Source organism: Mustela nivalis (assembly GCF_964662115.1).
Source record: "Mustela nivalis genome assembly, chromosome: 1".
Classification (NCBI taxonomy): Eukaryota; Metazoa; Chordata; class Mammalia; order Carnivora; family Mustelidae; genus Mustela; species Mustela nivalis.
In genome coordinates this window covers 40,106,068-40,127,875 of record NC_139020.1, presented here as the reverse complement: position 1 = coordinate 40,127,875, position 21,808 = coordinate 40,106,068, and the positions used below count along the sequence as shown (strand labels likewise).

General features: G+C 34.1%; 1 protein-coding gene across 12 annotated transcripts in view; it reads right to left on the bottom strand.

Moving 5' to 3' along the window:
* CSNK2A2IP (casein kinase 2 subunit alpha' interacting protein) overlaps positions 1-21,808 on the bottom strand; it is a 121,350-nt gene that overhangs the window by 93,247 nt on the left and 6,295 nt on the right. For 10 of the 12 annotated variants that reach the window (XM_082743873.1, XM_082743862.1, XM_082743872.1 and 7 more), the window contains one exon: positions 10,107-10,239. The exons of the other annotated variants lie outside the window; for them this stretch is intronic. The gene's annotated coding sequence lies outside the window, so the exon portion shown is untranslated. The remainder of the gene's footprint in view (positions 1-10,106; positions 10,240-21,808) is intronic. 12 annotated transcript variants of the gene reach the window in all.

The window sequence follows — 21,808 nt, the reverse complement described above, 5'->3', positions numbered from 1 at the left end:
TCTTTATAGTCCATTATCCACCAATTAGCCTATAAGGTAATGATTTCTTAAAAGAATCTGTAAAAATTGGTAGTATGTATTTCTTAAATACTTGCTAGAATTTGCCAGAGAAGCCATATGGGCCCATAATTCCTTAATGGAAATATTCTAAATTACAAATTTCAATGATCTATATTCACTGATATGAAGTCATTCTGATTCTCTATTTCATCTTGAAATTTTTTGGAATTTTTATTTTTCAAGAATTCTGTCCACTTCATTAAATTTGTGAAATTGGCATTAAGTTGTTGATAATCATCTCATTTTTTATTCTTGACATCAGTAATCTATTTTCTAATTTTTGTTCAATTAGTTAAATTAGTATCAAATTTTTTCTCTTTCAAAAATTGACTTTTGCATTCATTAAGTTTCTCTGTTTCATTCCTCTTTTTTTCCTATTTTTATTTCATTAATTTCCATTCTTATGCTTACTAGTTCCTTCTTTTGACTTACATTAGAGTTCATTTCCTCCTGTTTTCTGAGTCTCTTACTTAAGGTGGCAAGTTAAATAATTAACTCTCATCTTGTCTTCTTTTGTAAGAAAACATTTACTGTTATATTTCCCCTCAAGCACCATGTTAGCAGCATCCCACAAACTTTGATATGCCGTGTCTTAAATTTAATTTATTTCAAGATATTTTCTCATTTCCTTCTCCTTTTTAACCCATAGGTCATTTAAAAGTATATTATTTAATTTCCAACTATATGGTGATTTTCCACATACCTTTAATACTGATTTCTAATTTAGTTATATCATAGTCAGAGAATGTACTTTTAATGACTTTTAAATGTCCTTTTAAAAGTATTGGTACTGTGTTTTATTGCCCAGAATATAATCTACATTGCTAAATATTTCATAAAATTTTAAAAAGAAATGTTCTTCCATTGTTGGGTAGAGTATTTTATAAATATCAATTAGGTCAAATTAGCTAAGGGTATTGTTTAATTCTTACGTATCTTTACAGGATTCCTATCAAGTTAGTATATCAAACACTGAGTGATAATATAATCTCCAACTATAATTGTTAATTTACCTATTTTTCCTTGCAGTTAAGATTTTAAGTTTTGGAATTCTGTTATTAGATGCATTCACATTTATAACTGTTATATCTTCCCACTGTATTTACCCTTTATCATCATGAAATCTCTACCTTTGTCTCCAGTAATAATCCTTGTATTAAGTCTACCAAATCATATTAATATAGCTACTTTAGCTTTCATGTTTATCTTTGCATGTTATACTTTTTTCTATTATTTTATTTTCAAAACACACTTATATAAAAATATGAGGGTTGCTTTTTTATTTGGTATAATAATCCTTACCGAACGAATTCCACTTACATTGAATGTAATTATCAGTATGACTGGATATCTTTCTGATATTTTGCTGTTCTTCTTTTGTTTGCCTTACTTCCTCTGTTCATCTTTCTCACTTTCTCTTTCTTTTCTTAATTTAAATTTTCTTTTACTTCTTTAGCTATAATTCTTCACATTTTTAAATGGTCATTTTAGGAATTAAAACATTAAACTTTAAATTATTTTAATCTACTTAAATATTGACATTCTTTGATGATATATGGGAAATTTGCAACAGTGTAGTTTTTATCTAGCACCCTCCATCCTTTGTGTTATCACTGTTATGCAAAATACATCATCTGTGTTACAAGCCAAACAATACAGTGTTAAAAATTTCCTTTACATAGTCATAGGTATTTTAGAAAAATTAGGAAATAAAACTATAAATAAATATTTCCTTATTTGAAGTTATTTACAATTTATAGTCCCCCTTATTCCTTTTGTATAGCTGATTACCTTTCAACTTGAAGATCTTCCTTTAGTGGTATAGGTCTTCCTTTAGTGGTGTGACAAATTCTCTCAATTTGTCTATTAGAAAATCTCTTTCACTTTTGAGGGACAACTTGGCTGAAAACAAATTTTGGCTGACTTTTTGGTGGTGGTGGTGGCTTTTCTTTCAGCACTTTGAATATTTCACTCTAATATCTCCTTGTGTCCACTATTTATAATTAGAAGTCAACTTATAATTGTATCATAACTATAAGTGATGAGTCATTTCCTCTCTTATGATCTTCAAGATTTTCTCTTTTATCTTTGATTTCTAACATCTTAAACATGGGGGTTGTAGGTACAGCTTTTCTTTATTTTCCAAATGAGGGTCATTGAGTCTCTTTTATCTGTAAGTTAATATTTGTAATCAAATTTCAGAAGCATTCTGTTTATTTCTGGAAATACATTTTGTGTCCTTTTCTCTTTCTTTTTGACTCTTGATTCCAATTACACATATGTTGGACCCCGTGATATGCTCCAGTGTTCTCTAAAGAAGCTCTGTTCATTTTTCTCTGATCTACTTTTATTTATGCCCTTTGGAATGTATAGTTTCCAGTAAACTATACCTAGTTAACTGAGGCTTTCTTATGCTATTTTCAGTCTGTTTTAGAGCTCAACTAGGGAATTTTTATTTTCAGTTATTATAATTTTTAGCTGTAGAATTTCCATTGGCTTATTTTTTTAGTTCCCATTTGTCTGTTAAAAAATAATAATTCAATGTACAATAAACTTTTTCCAACCTTTGAATATATTTTTAATTCATTGAATATAACAGCTACTTTGACATTTGTGCTTATTTAATATCTTGACCCACTTGCAATCAGTTGGTATTGATGTATTTTTTTCCCTACATATGAATTACATTTTCCAATTTATTACCATGGCTAGTAATTTTTTGTTCCAAACTTGTCATGATAGATAATATGTTAGTTAGCTCAGTAGCTCAGACTGTCATAACAAAATACCTTAATCAGCTGGCTTAGAAAACAGAAATTTTACTTTCTAGGTTTCATAGTTCTGGAGGCTAGAAGTCCAAGCTCAAGGCTCAGTTGATGAGGATTCTTTTCCTGGCTTGCAGCAGCCATCTTCTCACTATGTCACCATATGGCCTTTCCCAGTGTGTATGTGGCAGGGTGGGGGGAAATAAAGTTTTTTAGTCTCTCTTATAAGAATACCAAGCCTTTTGGATCAGTTTCCCACCCTTATGACCTCATCTACCTCAACTACTTCCTCAGAGACCCTATCTCCAAATATAGCTAAAGTGGGGGTTAGGCCTTATATATGAATTTGGGGGAGATACATTCTGTCCATAAGAGAGTATGTTGGAGTGACTCTAAGATCTCTTTTCTTCTTCAGATTATTGGTTTTTGGTTCCAGTAAGTCATTAACTTGCCTAGATCCAAACTAAAATTTGTCTTCCCCGTGGTCTGGAGAAGATAACTCTGGCCAAATTTTCTTGGCTTCCAGCTGCTGCTTTTAAGTCTAGCCTCCATGTTGGTCTCCTCTGTCCCTATTAGTTTATACGTCTGCCAAGAAATTTAGCTGAGTCAATGCTTAGATTTGGGGGTTCACTCTTTTGGTGGTTTCTTGCCTCCAGTCCCTCCTAATAAATTTCCAGTCCCTTTTCCATCCCAGAATTCTGTCTTCTGACAAGTCAATCTAATAAGATTTCTATTCTCTGCCATCCAAGCTCCCTGTGTACTAGGAAATGCACTCAATAAAAGGCATAACTATAATATTTCCCCAGAAGCAATTCTTTCATTCAAAAGCAAACCCATCTTTATTTTCTCCCTGCTTTTTCACCAGCCTTTCTGGGGTCATATTTTATTGATCATCCAGGAATTTACAAAAATATTATACTCAGGTTTTTGGATTTCAGACCTTTGTGGTGCTCTTGCTTCTAGAATTTTCCCTGAAATTGAGTCGTTTAAGCTGAGGCTTTCTAAAAAAGCCACAACACACAGCATTGTACTTTCTACCCAATGTAGCAGCAGTCTTTCAGTAGTAAACTCTTCTCAAGTTTCTACCTGCCTTTGGTCATTTTCCAGTATCTTCAAATTTCTGTTTTGATTATTTTCCAGTTACTATAATTGTTTTCTGTGGGAAGAATTGCCTGAACTTGTCACACCACCCTATATCAATGATCAATATAACATATATCAGATCAATCTCACACACACACACACACACACACACACACACAGACACAACCAGTTTAAAAATCCAGAAATTGCTCTTCAAATGGAGTAGAATGAAAACTCAGTATCAAACTCTGCATAATCCACCCTCTCCCTAAAGGCCTGGAATGGTTCTTCACCAAGAGATCAAGAGTCCTCACAGTCTCTGCTGGGCTTATCACCTTGTGTGGAAATATATTTTTTATTTCTGCTTAAGCATGTGCATCATACATGCCATAAGAGAGTATGTTGGAGTGACTCTAAGATCTCTTTTCTTCTTCAGATTATTGGTTTTTGGTTCCAGTAAGTCATTAACTTGCCTAGATCCAAACTAAAATTTGTCTTCCCCGTGGTTTGGAGAAGATAACTCTGGCCAAATTTACACAGTTGTATCTGCCTTTTGCAGGCTACAGCACAAGATGGGCATATGTGGTAAGTCCCTCTCTATCAGCTGCCAAAAGGGACCAATGAGGACCAATGCCACCAGAAAAACTGTCTTACACTGTGTCTCCACTATAGCCAGCCCAGTGCTTGAGTGCATTGTGTTTCTGATGATTCCATACCAAGATGAGGGCACAGAAATGTTTGAACTTCTACTCCTGATAAAATAGGCAACAGGTGCTACATGGTTGACAAGATCAAACAATCCTAAAACTACCTGATCTTTGTACTTTCAGCTGTAAGAGGCAAAAAGTGTCCTAATAATTTTTAACTACTGGAATTTTTTTCTCTCTCTTTTGTGAAAAAAAGCATATTGGTCTTCTTTCCTTTCCACAAAAATGCCAGACGCATTCCTATGTTCATGCTATTTTAATTATTATTCTTCGTTAGGCCCCTTCCCCAGATTTTAACTTAACTGCATCCTTTTAATCATTCAGATCTGAATTCAGGTACAAACTTTTCAGACAATTTTCCCCAACAGCCTACCTAAAGTAGCCATTCAATCACTATGTAGCTAAAGTCCCTATTTTAATTTCTCTTTTCAAAATATCAAACTGTTTGATATCATACTGTTATTGTATTGTATTTTTCTTTTTATTATTAATTTTTCCCAGAAAGTATATCAATCTAGGAAAGCAAACATTATCTTGTTCACTACTGTATTTTTGGTGCCTAGAAGAGGATTTGGCAGCTAATAGACCCTCAACAAATGGCTATTGACTAAAAAATAGCAGAAATGAGTCAATTTATCTGGAAACAGCTAACAACGAAACTCATTCATTAGAACTGAAACCTTTCAAATTTACATTATAAAACTGGTATACTCATAAAAGAAAAATGTCAGTAATATCAGCTCAAGTCCATATGGTTTATCTTGTAATTTTTTGCTCCCCATAATTCCCTGGAGATTTGTATTCTCCAAAATATTTGTGTGTGAATTTTCACAATATAACAGTCTCTTCCACTTGAAAAATAGGTTTAAAGGTCATTTTTCCATCATTCAAATTCCTGAAAATCAATCTGTTTACTTGGGAGAAGAACCAAATACTATAATCTTACTATTAGTCAAAAGACTTGCATTTTTTATTAAATGCTATCCAAGTGAGGTTTTATTTTTCAACCAGCCTTTGCAAATTTGCATTAGTTCATATGCCCAGAGAACAAAACAAATAATTTAGATAACACCAAAATCCTTCATTACTTTAATATTCAACAGCATCAGAAGAACTATTCTGGCGTGTTGGAAAGGAAAGTGTATATTTTGTTGGTATGAAGGGTTTGCATTGACCTTCCAAACTTGGGAATCTATTTTCCAAAGCGCTGTATGCAACAAAGTTAAAGTGCAGTTTTGAAAACACAGATTTCTAACTGATAGGAAAATGTTAAGTATAAAATATGGGGTTCCCTTAGAACTTCTTTTTTTTAATCTATAAAATCTTTGGAATTCTTTTTTTATCTTAATTATAAACACTACAGGGTAACAATGCATGAAATATAAAACTCAGCATATGCTAAGCCACTGTGCTTAAATACTATCTTCCATGTAGTCTTTCCTGACTCTGGCTCTGTCCCTACTTGATGCTTTTTCTACCTCAACCTTAAACATCTAGTGCCCCATCACTGATTAAGACTCACTCTAAGTTCAATTTTCATAAATGAAGCCTCAGTGTACTCAGCAACTATTTGACTCTTATTTCACTTTGGTTTCCTTTTATATTCCCTCCTGTGAATTAGAAAGTTTCTCTTGAGAATAGTAAGAGATCAGGCTGAAACACAAGCCGTTTGTTTGTTTGTTTGTTTGTTTATTTGTTTTTAAAAGAACACTTTAATTTACAATATTAATTATATTTAAGAAATATTCCCTTGTCTCCTGCATTGGCTCCAATTAGCATTTCACCCTTAACTTGGCCCCTCTTTCTCTGCCTTCAATATAACTACTACCTATTTCCTTTTTTAATCCTAAAAAATAGTGATAACTTTAACACTCTATTTAAATTATCCTATACCTACCCATTCTCTAATAAAATATAAACATGATGGGGACACAGAATTATTGCTTGAGGAAATAAAATACTTTGTTTTCAACTTTAAGACTCATTTACAAACCAAACTTTAAGACTCGCTGACATGAAAACTTCAAATCTCTTAGAGAAACAAATTTCTCTTTCCTAATTTGCCTTATAGGTTGATTTTATGCCTTCCCTGCCCCATTTGATTTTTGGTCAACTCACTCTAGAACATGATGACAACATGATACCCACACACATCTGTGGCTTAACCATTACACAAACTGACGGCACTGAATGCCAACACTGCCTTGTCACTGATATGCTCTGAAGCATTTTAATCATAGAGCTGGCCACAAATGGAAACCCATGACCTGGCACAGGTCTGTGGGTCTGTGCGACCTCAAAGTGCTAGAGCTTAAAATCCACTGAGGACCAAATTCCTGCAGAGCAGGAAACCCACGCTAAACAAAATCAGGGAAAGAGAGTATTGCCAAAATGCAGTTACTGTTGGGCTAATTTTCATATTATAATCTCATCAAGTATAGTATAAAATCCAGAATGGTCTTCTTTCTTAGGCTGAAGAGGGCACCATCTTCTCTCCAAAGAGAATTTACATAAAAAAATAAGGCTGGTAAAAGAGTTTGTTTTAAAAATATTAACAACAATAATGTTATAGTTAAATAATACTAAGGGACACCTGGGTGGCTCAGTAGGTTAAGCATTTGCCTTCAGCTCAGGTCATGATCTCAGGGTCCAGGGATCAAGCTGCGCATAGGGCTCTCTGCTCAGCAGGGAGCCTGCTTCCCGCTCTCTCTCTGCCTGCCTCTCTGTCTACTTGTGCTCTCTCTCTGTATCAAATAAATAAATGAAATATTTTTAAAAATAAAATAAAATAATACTAGGAGTTAAGATGACATTAAAGAGCTAATACTCCATGAGATTACCTGACAAATATTAAATAACCAGCCAAGAAACTTAGGAATTCTACAAGTTTTGGTACTTCAATATATACTTATTCTGGTGAACTCCCCTATCTGAAGCAGGAAAATTCAGATGACCCTAACTCCTAGATATGCTGAAATTCCTCTCTGGCACTGATGAGTACCTGAACAGGGGAGCCAAAAAGGCCACAGTGATTAAGTGTCAAACAATGACATTAAAACTTTTCCTTGAGTATATTTACCACAACTTCTTGATCCATTCATCTGTTGATGGACATCTAGGTTCTTTCCATAGTTTGGCTATTGTGGACATTGCTGCTATAAACCATCAAAAGAAATGAAATCTTGCCATTTGCGACAACATGGATGGAACTAGAGCGTATCATGCTTAGCGAAATAAGTCAAGCAGAGAAAGACAACTATCATCTGATCTCCCTGATATGAGGAAGTGGTGATGCAACATGGGGGCTTAAGTGGGTAGGAGAAGAATAAATGAAACAAGATGGGATGGGAGGGAGACAAACCATAAGTGACTCTTAATCTCACAAAACAAACTGAAGGTTGCTGGGGGGAGGGGGTTTGGGAGAAGGGGGTGGGATTATGGACATTGGGGAGGTTATGTGCTTTGGTGAGTGCTGTGAAGTGTGTAAACCTGGTGATTCACAGACCTGTACCCCTGGGGATAAAAATATATGTTTATAAAAAATAAAAAATTATAAAAAAAAAAAAAAAACTTTTCCTTGACTGAGGCTCAGATAACTTCAGGAGTTATAACAAGGAGTGGACACCAGTAAAGCAAGTGTATCTATTTATTAGATTGTTTGCTGGCAGGTTGAAGACCTGGGATTCTTAACCTGACCAATTAAATAAGGTGTCTGGGGGCACCTGGGTGGCTCAGTGGGTTATAAAGCCTCTGCCCTCGGCTCGGGTCATGATCTCGGGGTCCTGGGATCGAGCCCCGCATCGGGCTCTCTGTTTGGCGGGGAGCCTGCTTCCTCCTCTCTCTCTGCCTGCCTCTCTGCCTACTTGTTATCTGTCTCTGCCAAAGAAATAAATAAAATCTTTAATTAATAAATAAATAAATAAATAAATAAAATGTCTGATGTTAAAGTTCTTCAACTTCCTGAATTTTCCTAAAGGTGTGAAGAAGGCCAGTCAGTATGACAGAATAGGAATATAAAACTTCATTAGTCTTACTTTCTACCTCAAATTCAGCCAGTACCATGGATGATTTTAATATCCATGAACATGCATTACTCTGCCTAAACATTCTTAAATTACCTTAATTCTAATTACATTAACTTCAACCCTATTCCAGCCACCCACCTTAGATCCAACATCACCCAAAGCAGCTCTGTCTCCAACATCTTTAACATTAATATCCTGCTTTCTGACCACAACCCTCAATCCTTCCAGCTCCCTTGTGTATTTTAATTCATTTCCATTTTAACTTCATTGGCAATATACTCAGTGGTTAGTTAAGTGTGTGGGCTTAAGAAAGTCAGTCTACTTGGATTCTACTTGGATCCATATCCTAGATCAGTTGCTTCCTAGCTGTGTACACTTAGGCCTCAATCTCCTCATCTAAAGAAAATGGAATTATGTTTAATCTAGCAGATACTCATGCCCATGTAATATAGTTTTTATGAAGATAAAATGAGATAATCTGGAACATTTAGCATGATGCAGATGAGGAACATAGTAGGTGATAAATAAATATTAGTTCTTTTTACACATTTATTCCTAAATTTATTTTTCACTTATTTTTTTTCATATCTGGCCTAAAATCTGTACTTCATTATTTATTTTCTCCAAATAAGATAAGCTAGTTGGCAAATTTAGCCAACTAACTGCTCCACACCAAGACTGCTAAAAACTGATGGGAAAATATGTAACTGGGTTTTAGGTATCGAAACTATAAGCCCTCCAAAAGCAACTGTGTTATTACTACATGTCAAAAAACAATAACATCTCTGAATGTTTAACAGCACATTTTATAAATCACATTCTTCAAATACCCCATATTACCTATTTTCTATAAAATTTTAGGAAAAACACTTCCTTCCCTTTTGAAACTTTGTTATTACATCAATTATCCCTCTTTTTCCCATCTACTTTAATTCTTTTCCCCATATACACCATTATATTTGCTGAGTCCAGGGCAATGGTACAACTGGAGGCCTCATACAATATTTTTAAATATTTCAAAGCTACAAATCAAAATAACAGAGCTTTCTAATTCTACCCAAGGTGGAACAGCAGCAACTAGATTTACTATCTAGTAAATCTAGTTTATCCATGGTACTGGCTGAATTTGAGGTAGAAAGTAAGACTAATGAAGTTTTATATTCCTATTCTGTACAACTGGAGGCCTCATACAATATTTTTAAATATTTCAAAGCTACAAATCAAAATAACAGAGCTTTCTAATTCTACCCAAGGTGGAACAGCAGCAACTAGATTTACTATCCCACCTAAAACCATCTTTCATCTTAACAACAACAAACAGACAAAACATGTAAAACAATTTTTAAATACATAAAACATTTTTTTAAGACTTTGGACTTAAATAGACTTAAATTTGGACATAAATGACAGTGATCGTTATGAGATGGAGAACAAATGAAGTGAGCTCTACAGTTCTTTCAACTTACTGTTTGGAGAGAGTTCTCAGGTGATGATACAGAGAGGGAGAAGCCAGGAGGACCCCAGTGGACCCCTTGAATTGAGATGACAACAAGAATAAGACAGGAAGAATAAGGCTGCTGCAGTTCACTGGACAGAGTCCTAGAGAGGAGAGAATTTCATAGAGACAGAACCCTGGATGTCTGTAGAGGGTGCCCTTAAGTATTCAGCAGATAAATTATCAGGGCATACACATGAGGAAATTACCCAAAAGTAGACAGAAAAAACATCAGGAACAATGCTGGGATAACACAGGGTCAGAAAGAGGCCTTTTCACATCATTCAGACTAAGAAGTCTCATCACTTACAGGTAATGACGTGGACCACCCAGGAAGGTCTTGCCTCAATGGTGAAGAAAAAATTAACCTTAACTTAACTGCAGCAAACAAGTATAAAAAGGAAAACCAGAGAGTATCAAACTATTTCAAAGTAATTTCAAAGTAATTTAACTGTTTGCTGGAATAAAGTTCAAGAATATTTAGAGGATACGAAAGATACCTCACACTCAAAAAGATAAAATTCACAATGGATTTCAAAGATTATCAGGCTTGCAAATAAGTAAAAAATGCATGACACATAGAGAGGAAGAGAATCAATAAAATGAAACTGACCTAGAACACAGGGGTGTTAGAATTAGTAGAGAAGGACAACAAAATGACTTTAGTAACTGAGTTCAATACATTATAAAATTCAGTAGAAACATGAAAGATATGAAAAAGACCCAGATCTACTTTCTAGATATAAATATTAAAATGACTGTGGTGAAAATACACAGAACAAAAATAAAGGTAGATTAAGTAATGTAAAAGAAAAGACTAGTAAAATTGAGAGTATAACAGAAATATTAAAAATGAAACATAGAGAGGAAAACATAACATTAAAAAAATAAAAATCAATTTACTGTGGAACAACTTCAACCTAATAAACAAACTTAAAAGATATGAAACACTCCATTCAACCTCAGGATACACATTCTTTTCAACAGCAAACCATTCACAAAGAAAAATCATAATTTAGGCCATAAAACAAGTCTTGATAAATTCAAAAGCATTCAAGCCATAAAAATCTTCCCTGACCATAACTGAATTAAGTCATAAATCAATAAAGAACGATCTCTGGAAATCATCAAATATTTTAAGAATAATAATATAATTCTTATAACCCATGCATCAAAGAAGAAACTTAAAGAAAAATTAGAATATTTTAGACTAAGTAAATTAACCAAATAAATAAATAAATAAATAAGCAGTACTAATGGGAAAATTCATAACACCACATGCTTACATTAGAATTCAAATCAGGGGCCCCTGGGTGGCTCAGTTGGTTAAGCAACTGCTTTCAGCTCAGGTCATGATCCTGGCGTCCCAGGATCAAGTCCCACATCGGGGATCCCTGCTCGGCGGTGAGTCGGCTTCCCCCTCTGATCTCTCCCCTCTCATGCTCTCTGTCTCTCAAATAAATAAAGTAAAATAAAATAATAAAAAAAAAGAAGTCCAGTCAAGGACCTCAGTTTCTATCTTAAGGAAACTAGAAAAAGAAAAGAAAAAAGAAAGTCCAAAATAAGTAGAAGGAATAATAAAGACCAACAGTCTTCATGACATAGGGTAAAAAGTATAAACAAAGTATTAAAAAATAGAATATAGGATATAAATATAAATGTGTCATGACTAAATAAGGATTAATCCTAAAAAGGTAGGTTGTTTTAACATTTGAAAATCAATGTAACTCATCATATTACCAAAATTTTAAAAAAATATACAATCTCAGTAGTACTGACAAAATCTAATATTCATTCTTGATTTTTAAAAAGTACAGCTAACATAAACCCTGCACAAAAACTAAATACTTTTCAAGTTCAGTAACAAAACAACATGTCCACTCTTAATACATCTATCCAATATTATACTGGAGTTTTTAGCTACTGTAATCATTCACCTAAGAAAGGCATCTTTATGTAGAGAAAGAAATAAGCCATCTATTTGTATTTGATATTACTGTCTGGAAGAGAGTCTGATGGAATTTACCAAAAAGCAACTAGTCATGATAAATTACTTACCAAATTACCAGATACGAGATCGATATATAAAAAAATCAACTGTATCTCTAAATACTAGTAATAAACAACAGAAAACAAATTTTAAAGTTATTTACAGTATTATCAAAATTAAATTGATAAATCTGACAAAAGATGTGAAATGTACAATGAGAAAGCAAAATGGTGCTGGGTAAATTATTAAAAGATCTAAAGAAATGGAGACATAAAATTGCTCGTGGCTCAGAAGACTCAATACTGTTAAGATATCAATTCTCCCCGAACTGATCTATAGATTCAATGCAATCACAATCGAAATTCCATCAGGCTTTTAAGTAGAAACTGGAAAATCAATTCTAAAGTTTTTATAGAGATACAAAAGACCTATAATATCCAAAACAATTCTGAAATGCCAAAATAAATTTGAAAAGTGAACACTAACTGATCTCAAGACTTATAAAGCTATAGTATTCAAGATAGTGTGGTACTGGCTTCAAGACAGCTACACAGAACAATGAAACAGAAAAGATCTCTACACATATTAAAAAAAAAAAAACTTTTTTCTTCTTCTTTTTTTTTTATTTCTTTTCAGCATAACAGAATTCATTGTTTGTGGACCATACTCAGTGCTCCATGCAATATGTGCTTTCCATAATACCCAGCACCTGGCTCCCCCAATCTCCCCCCCCCCACCCCTTCAAAACCCTCAGATTATTTTTCAAAGTCCATAGGCTCTCATGGTTCATCTCCCCTCCCAATTTCCCTCAACTCCATTCTCCTTTTTTTTCTTTTCTGAGAAAAGTGTAAAAACAATTCAGTGGGAAAGGACTATCTTTTCAACAAATGGAACCAAAAATTTGAACCATTCCTTGTATCAAAAAAACCAAAACAAAAATAAACCTAAAAATGGGTCATAAAGGTTTATTTAGGTTATGGGTCATTTAGGTTTAGGCTCATAAACCTAAAACCATAAAATTTCTAAGAGAAAACCTATTTGTGACTTTGGGTTAGGCCAATATTTTGTGGATAGGCATCAAAAGCACCATTTCTTTAAAAAAAAAAAAAAGTAACTATTAAGAAGATGAAGACATGCCACAGACTGGGAGAAACATTTGCATAGCACATATCTAATAAAAGACTTTGGGAGAAGGGGGTGGGATTATGGACATTGGGGAGGGTATGTGCTTTGGTGAGTGCTGTGAAGTGTGTAAACCTGGTGATTCACAGACCTGTACCCCTGGGGATAAAAATATATGTTTATAAAAAAGAAAAAAAGAAAAAAAAAGAAAAGACTTTCAGCCACAACATTGAAAAGAACTCTCAAAACTCAATTAGAAAACAAACCACCCAATTAGATTATAAACAAAAGATTTGAATAGGCACTATCAAAGATGATGTATATATGCCAAATAGTGCATGAAAAAAAGAAATGCCCACATCATTAGGCATTAAGGCAATGCAATTTAAAACTATAGTGAGATACCGTTACACACCTGTTATAATGCCTAAGATTAATGACTAGTTATACCAAATGTTTTTGAGCATGCAGAGAAATTGGATTTCTCCTGTACTGCTGGTCAGAATATCAAATTTCCACTTTAGAAAAAAATTCAATAGCTTCTTAAAAAAATAATCCACCCCTTTTCTTGCTAGTATTTACCTAAGAAAAGGAAAGCATACATCTAGACAAAACCTTGTATGAGAATGTTCAGAGCAGCTTTATTTTTTACAGGCAAATACTGAGAACAAGTACGCATCTGCAGGTTAATAGCTAAACAAATTTTAGCATACCCATATAATAAAATACTACTCAGCAATAAAAAAGATAAGCCATTAAAAAAATCAACATGAAAGAATCTTAGAATAGTTATGCTGAGTAAAACTAGCTAAACCAAAAGCAAACAAGCAAAAAGGAATGTGTGGTGTATGAAACCCAAGAAAATGCAAACTAATTCAGAGTGACAGCAAGCAATTAAGTACTTATCTGGGGGTAAGGCAAGCAGGCAGACCTGGACATTATAAGGGGCACAGGGAAAGTTTTGGAGATAATGGATATGCTTACTATCTCGACTATGGTAATGTTTCATGGGTATTTAGATAAATCAAAACAAATTGTGTTTCACAGATGTATACTTCAGACAGATGTATACATTAAATATATACAGCTTTCTGTTTATCAGTAAAATGGTTAAAAAAAAGTCAATCTAAAAGTTATAAATTGAAATAAAGACAGAACACAAATACAGTAAATAGAAATTGGGGGGAAAAAAATACCAAAAATGAGCCCCCATGCCGCAGAACTCATAATATACATTGTAGAAGGGTGAAGATTAAAATAATTGATATTCAGACTTTCATTTTGAATAATAATTATGTCTGGTAAGAGACACTACAAAAAGCACAAAAAGTACAGTACAACATTAGGAAAAGAAAAAGCATACTAAGCATACAGGATGTAAAAGAAAGCTAGGTGGTGATGTTAAGACCTGAGAAAATGGAATTCCCGTTAAAGATATTTTAAAGGGCAAATAAAGATGTGTGAGATAGTTACACTGTTCTTGGAGCAATAGGATACAACCATGACTAATGTATATTTACCCTGTAGCATAGCCTCAGACATGTAAACTGAAAACTGACAAACTGCTTAGATAAATATCTGGAGATTTTAATCCCTCTTTTGAACAAGTAAAGAAGGAAAAATAAGCCAATACACAGAGGATCTGGGTAACATATATTAATTACTATGCACACTATATTAGATAAATTTGTACCAAACTGAAAATAAAAATATGTGTGAAATATTTAAAAAATTGATCATATACTATGGGAAAAATAAATTTCTGTGTGCTTATCTTTTATGTATAAAAACAAACATTAAACTGTACAATTTGAGTATGTGCAGAGATGATTTTATGTTAACCATACCTCAAAGTTGTTAATAGTCACCCCCACCCTCAGACCTACCAGTTTATAACTGCAGGAGTACAAATTAAGAGGTCTATGTGTTTCTAGAAGCGTAATCAGAAACATTTGGGCCCCAAATTCTCAGTAGGGTGTGCACTTCAGACTGCAGATTCTTTGCCCTGGGTAAAGATGTGGCCAACAGGGCAGAGGGGTCTTTTGAAAATGAACACCCTGGGCCGGAGCTCCATTTGTCTGGGTTTAAGAGGGATAGTCCACAGCAAACATTTGTTCAAGTCTCTTCATTTAAAAAAAAAAAAACAAAAAAAACAAAAAACCTTTCTTCACTCTGTAGGACCACTTCCCCCTATCATACACAACCAAATTTCTTGAATTATGTAGTCTATACTTCCCCACTCTACTTCTACATTTAGCATCATTGGAGGAATGTCACCCATTCTATACCAAATACAGATTTAGAAAATGATAATAATAATAGGAGCTACCTTTTCCTGAGTTTCATACAAAAGTCTTCATTTCAATACAGTATTGAGTAAGAACAATAACTGTCTGGCAACCTGCCTGATTTAAAGTTCCCTATAAGTCTATGGAACTTGGGAAGGCCATGTATCCTCTTAGTACCACTATTTCTTTATTTACAAAATAGAAGGACTATGTCAAATATCTACAAAATCACCTCCAGATTCAGTGTTCTTTAAAAAAAAAAAAAAAAAAAAAAAAGCTCTCATTGCCTACTTGGAGAGTATAAAGTTTTTATAAAGTTTAAAAAAAAAAACCCTCAAAGACATATTTCCTATACTCCCCTGCCATCCCCTTTCCTACAACCTACACGCTCAAATGTAAGATAAACTTCTTTCCCTCAAAATGATCCCTGAAAAAAAATGAGGGGCACCTGATTGGCTCAGTTAGTTAAGCATCCAACTCTTGATTTTGGCTCAGGTCACGATCTCAGGGTCATGAGATTGAGCCCCATGTCAGGCTCCACACTGGGCATCCAGCCTGCTTAAGATCCTCTCTATCCCCCTCCTTCTGTCCTGGCCCCAAAATGAGTTAGCTTAAAATCAGTATTTCCAAATGGTGCTTCCTTAATTTGTCTTGAATAGCATTGTGGGAATTGGGAGAAGACATTAGCCCAAAATAGCCTTCATTAAAGTTAGCTGGTTTATGCATATATTTAAGTAGATGATGAGGGGCGCCTGGGTGGCTCAGTGGGTTAGGCCGCTGCCTTCGGCTCAGGTCATGATCTCAGGGTCCTGGGATCGAGTCTCGCATCGGGCTCTCTGCTCAGCGGGGAGCCTGCTTCCTCCTCTTTCTCTGCCTGCCTCTCTGCCTACTTGTGATCTCTGTCTGTCAAATAAATAAATAAAATCTTTAAAAAAAATAAAAATAAAAAAATAAATAGATGATGATAGATGGATATATAGATATAGAGAGACAGATATGACAGGGAGTTAACATGACTAAAATCAAAAAATGGAATTATAGAAAATTAATATATTTAATAGTTATTCCAAGAGTCCGAACACACAATTCCACATGTTGATATTGTGGTAAAAAAAGATCACTTTTAAAAGCAATAAGATAAATGATTATATTGTGAAGATTAACAAAAATACTATAAGCCTTAATGTTATGTAAATGAATACTTATATCATGGTATGAAATTTCCAGTAACTGCATCATAAACAGATACAAAGTATAGATGATGGGCTCTAAAAAGCTGGTGACTTCAAAGAATGTCTCCAATGATGAGAAATTAGTGGCATTTCATGAAAAATAAGATTTTTAAAAATTGGCATTTTAAAATGAATTTAGTGTTTGCTAAAATATATGATTTTAAGAGTCTTTATAACTAAATAAATTAGGCTTCTAGTAGGGCAAATGGGAACTACCTTATAATCAGTGTTGCTTTAAATTGGACACTGAAGCTCTAGTATAGTATTAATCTGACATAAAGTAAAAAATTTTACTAAACAGCATAACTATGATATAATTTTTTAATAAAAAATGTCTGTCTATATAAAGCTACCTCTTGGTAAGATTATCACCAATATATTGACTGGGGTTCTCACTTGGTGATAAAATGAGAATAAGGGTAAATTTCTTATTTTGTATTTTTCTCCCTGTCCAAAATTTTTATAATAAATATTGTGATAATTTGATATTAGAAAAATAAAAGACAAGAAGTCAACATCTCTGAAGCCACGTCCACTTTGCACTCATTTATTTGAAATCATATTGTTCATTTGCAGCATTTCACTTTTGTGTATTACTTTTAATTTACTCTACTCCATACTTTTTAATATACTATATTTGTGTTGCTTCAAATTGGTTATTAAGGGATAGGAAAAACCCTGAACTGTATATGTTCAGGTCACAAAGACATTCTTAGTGAACCAAGGGAACCCAATGATCAACGTTTGTTTTCTAATATTAGATAACTAACTCAGTTGTAGCTCTTACCTTATTTTTTAATTCATCAAAGTTAAACATGTTGTTAGTCCTTAAATGAAAATCCAGAGTTTTGTGTTGAGGTTTACAGGAGAAAATATCAAACTGCATCAGCTAGCCTGATGCCCTGATTGACCCAAATATTAAGCTCTGTTTCCTTCCTTGGATCCTGAAAATGTGAGTGGGCATGTCTACTGAGGGAAGGAGGGGTAAGAAAAGGACAGAGACCAGAAGATCTTATGGGAGCAGGATGTGCAGCAGCAGCCTTGAGTTGAGAAGGGACACCTTAACAATGGCTCCCTGGGTATGTCTTCTATTTTGAAATCTATTGCTCTGCATTCTGACTTAATGTTCTATTGTTTTAATTTGTCTCTTTGTTGTAACTCATCTCTAAGAGATGAAAGATGAAGATGGCTAGTCTGTTAAGATCCTCTTTCAGTATCTGGTGTTTACTAAAATTCTGTAAAGTTTACTCATTGTTTTTTAAGATTTTATTTATGTAATTGACAGAGACACAGAGAGAGAATACAAGGAGGGGGAGCAGCGAGGGAGAGGGAGAAGCAGGTTCCCCTCCGAACACAGAGCACAATGTGGGGCTCAATCCCAGGACCCAGGGATTATGACCTCAGCTGAGGGCAGATGCTTAACTGACTTAGCCACACAGGCATCCCCCAGCTCTTACTAAATCCCAAAATTCATCTATCATAACTCAGTATCTTGTTTTACACAATGTCCAACAGGCAACGTCTGCAACTCAGGGGCAATTATTTGAAAGTAGAGAGAACAGGGCCTGGCGCTCTCGCAGGAGAAATGATACCTAATTAGGAAACAAATCAGTCATCTGAAAATAACTCAGAGCTGGCACAGATGTGAGAACCGGTAGAAAAGGACATGAAAACATTTATTATAACAGTTTTCCATCACTTGAAAATGAAAAATAGATAAATGGAAAATATGAACAAGACCCTCTTTTTTTCCATGTTTTCTCTTTGAATTTAATGCATTTGCTTCCTTAACTCTAACAATTTTATAGACACTGCAATAAAATAAAATATTCATTTCCCCAATTTTTTCTTATACCCAACTCTTTTTGCCCCCCTATCCATCCCAATAAATACAGTCTTAGCAATGACTCTCAAAGAAGGCTTGTCAACTCATCAACTAAGGTATACTTTTCATTGAGTCCTTTTGTGAAACAGACCTTATTTCACAAAATTAAGATTTTTATGAAAACTCAAAACAAGTTTAGAAAATAGGGTATGAATCAAAACTGAACTGTCAACTCAGATAGGGAAAAGTGAGAAAAGAAAAGGAAAAGATAAAACCACCACATTGTGATGAATCTCGCCTTTCAAGAAAGGTCAAGTGTTTAGTGAAAAAACCACCAGAGCATCCTAGGCTGAAGAAAGAGCATACAGGTGATGACAAAGGTATATATTTTGGCATAAAATGAGTAATCCTGCCACGTGGAAGCTGAATTCAGTTACTGAAAGACATTATGAAAGCAAGATCATATCACTAGCTTTATTGAGGAATAGTGAGAAGGTGCTTAGAGATTATGGGTGATCCTGAAGACCAGACCTCAAAATATGGCTTTGTATAATAGACAATTTAGATCTATCAAAATATTTTAGGAAATAGTGTGTCATAATATTAAAGACTAGCAATGAATTAAAGAAGATAGCGGAAAGGGGAGAGAAAAGTCACGAAAATGTATTAGAAAAGAATTGCAATAATCTGGGTATGCAGTAATGGAGTCTGAATTCCAGTGGATACAAGGGAGCAGAGAGAGTGTGTAAAGAGAGAAAGTCAAAAATAAAACTAATAACTGGTGATAGATTGGGTTAGGGGAATGGAAAAAGTATAAGGAGTTGAAAATGTCCTAAAGCATAAAAGGATGTGATACTAATGACAGAAATGGAAACACTGGGATAGGATTTGCATCACAGGATTGGTGCTTACCCATATTCTTCTTGCAAATTTTTGGTTCTCTAAGTAGATGCACGCTAGTTCTAAAAAGGGCTTTATTGTACTGACTTAGAAGTGGTCCACCCTCAAAAAAAAAAAAAAATTCCTGGCTACTCATTTATAAGAGAGTATCTACACAAAAGAATATAAAAGAGCCTTCAGGAAACCTAAAAATTACATTTTCTAATGCAGAGTTGCATATTCCCCCACTACACTTTAGATATATCTGTCATGCCAAATGTTACCTTTTTGGTCTTACTTAGATGACATTAAAATTCTTATGTTTCTAACAATTGTTTTCACTTAACTTGAAATAACAAATTATGCCTATTTTCTATAGTTTCTTCTGGTTCTATCTGCAGAGCCTCTGAATTTTAACTGTCCTTTTGAAGTCCAAGTAAAACAGGCAGTACACTGTGTGCACCGATATCATTTTGAAACTGACTGACCCATTATTACATAAAGATGAGCGTTTCAGTTAATAAAACCTTAAAGTAACACAATTTGTTACACCATAATTAAAGATGGACACATCTGTTCCATTTTAATTCAAACCCCTTTGAACATAATTACATAAAGCTGCTAGAACAGAAATTCTCAGTCTTAGAAATTTACTATCAAAAAAAAATCATTCTGTCTACAGAAACTACATGGTCAAAGGACAATTTGTAAAATGAAGTCAAATAGATGTCTCTCACTTTGTATCAAAGCACGAAATAAAGCTAAGACCCCAGATTAAAGTACTGTCCCCAAATGAAAGCCATAATTAGTTAAGGAAACCCAGGTGAAGGACAATCTTTATAGTAAGTATTAGCGCTCGATTCCTGTGGAGAGGTACTATATTTTATTCTCTGAAACCATAGAAAAATAACAAAGAAAGAAACAAATAGGAAAGATAGTTAAAAGGAAAAAAAAGTTGGAGATATTCAACACTTATGCATCACCTTTAAGCTACCTACTAACTTCTATATTTCCAGTCATATTAATCTCATAAACCTTACTTAAAATATAGTGTATTCTATAAAGTCATAGTCTTCATGACCAAAATAGTTCTTCGGTTAATAATAATCATATGTATAAATAGAGGAAGCAGAGGTAAAGGAAACCCTGTAATTTCAGAATGAATTCTGAGAATTTAATAACATGAGTTAAATGGTAAGCCATGCACACAAATATCCCTGAAATGTAGGCTGTTAGTCTGTTTTATTTATGTTTCCATATCCTGAAGATGGTTTAATGAGGAGATGCAATCAGGATTAGCTAAGCAGTGAGAACTTGGAGGGAGCAGGGTGGCAGTAAGATTTATATAAATATTTGCAGAGACTGGGAAGAGCAGATGCTCATATAATCCAGACAATGTGTGTGCACTTCATTTTAAAATAAAACAGTTGAAAGCCAAAATATAATTAATCAGAGGAAACGCTTTAATCAACATCTTCCAAATCCTTCAGCACTGCTAAAAAGATTAAAGAAACATAAAAGAAATTAAAATATGATATTCAGAAGTAAACCAGAATTAATCTATTCCTGACATTCTCCTTTTATTTCAGATGTGGGATGGAGCATGCAATTAATATGCATTTCCAATTGCTGCCAACTAATGAAATTTCCTAGGTGTTTAAGCTACTAAATAAATCACCTAAGACTTACTGTATAATTTACAATGTAGTAATGATAGCTCTTGAGCACCTGGGTGGCTCAGTTGGTTAAGCAACTGCCTTCAGCTCAGGTCATGATCTTAGAGTCCGGGGACTGAGTCCCACATCGGGCTCCCTACTCAGCAGGGAGTCTGTGTCTCCAGCTGACCTCTCTCCTCTCATGCTCTCTCTCTCAAATAAATAAATAAAATCTTTAAAAAAAAAAAAGATGGCTCTCTCTTCATTATTAATTTATTAGGAGTAAAACATATGCTTGTCCTTATATCCTGTAGTTCTAAACAGGGATCTTTCCAATAGAATACGAGACAGCAAATTTAAATGAGTGTCAGTTTTATATTCATAGGTCACTACAAAGATAAAAAAGAAGGTGCATATCAAGAAAGGAATTAGTATATCAAATCCACGTAGATATCTAAATTGGACATTTTATTTAACTTTAAACTCAGTTTGGGGCTCAGTTCTCCCAAACTCAGAAACTCTCTTGCTATTATTTCTGTCCTTTTCTGCCCAAGATTTGATGAGCTGCTCTATATGAACCTATAATTATTACTAAAGCTCAAAGAAGAACATTTTTAAACAGAGGATTTTAAAACAATGTCTCAAGGAAATAAAAAGCACATGCCTCCATGGCAAGTTCAAA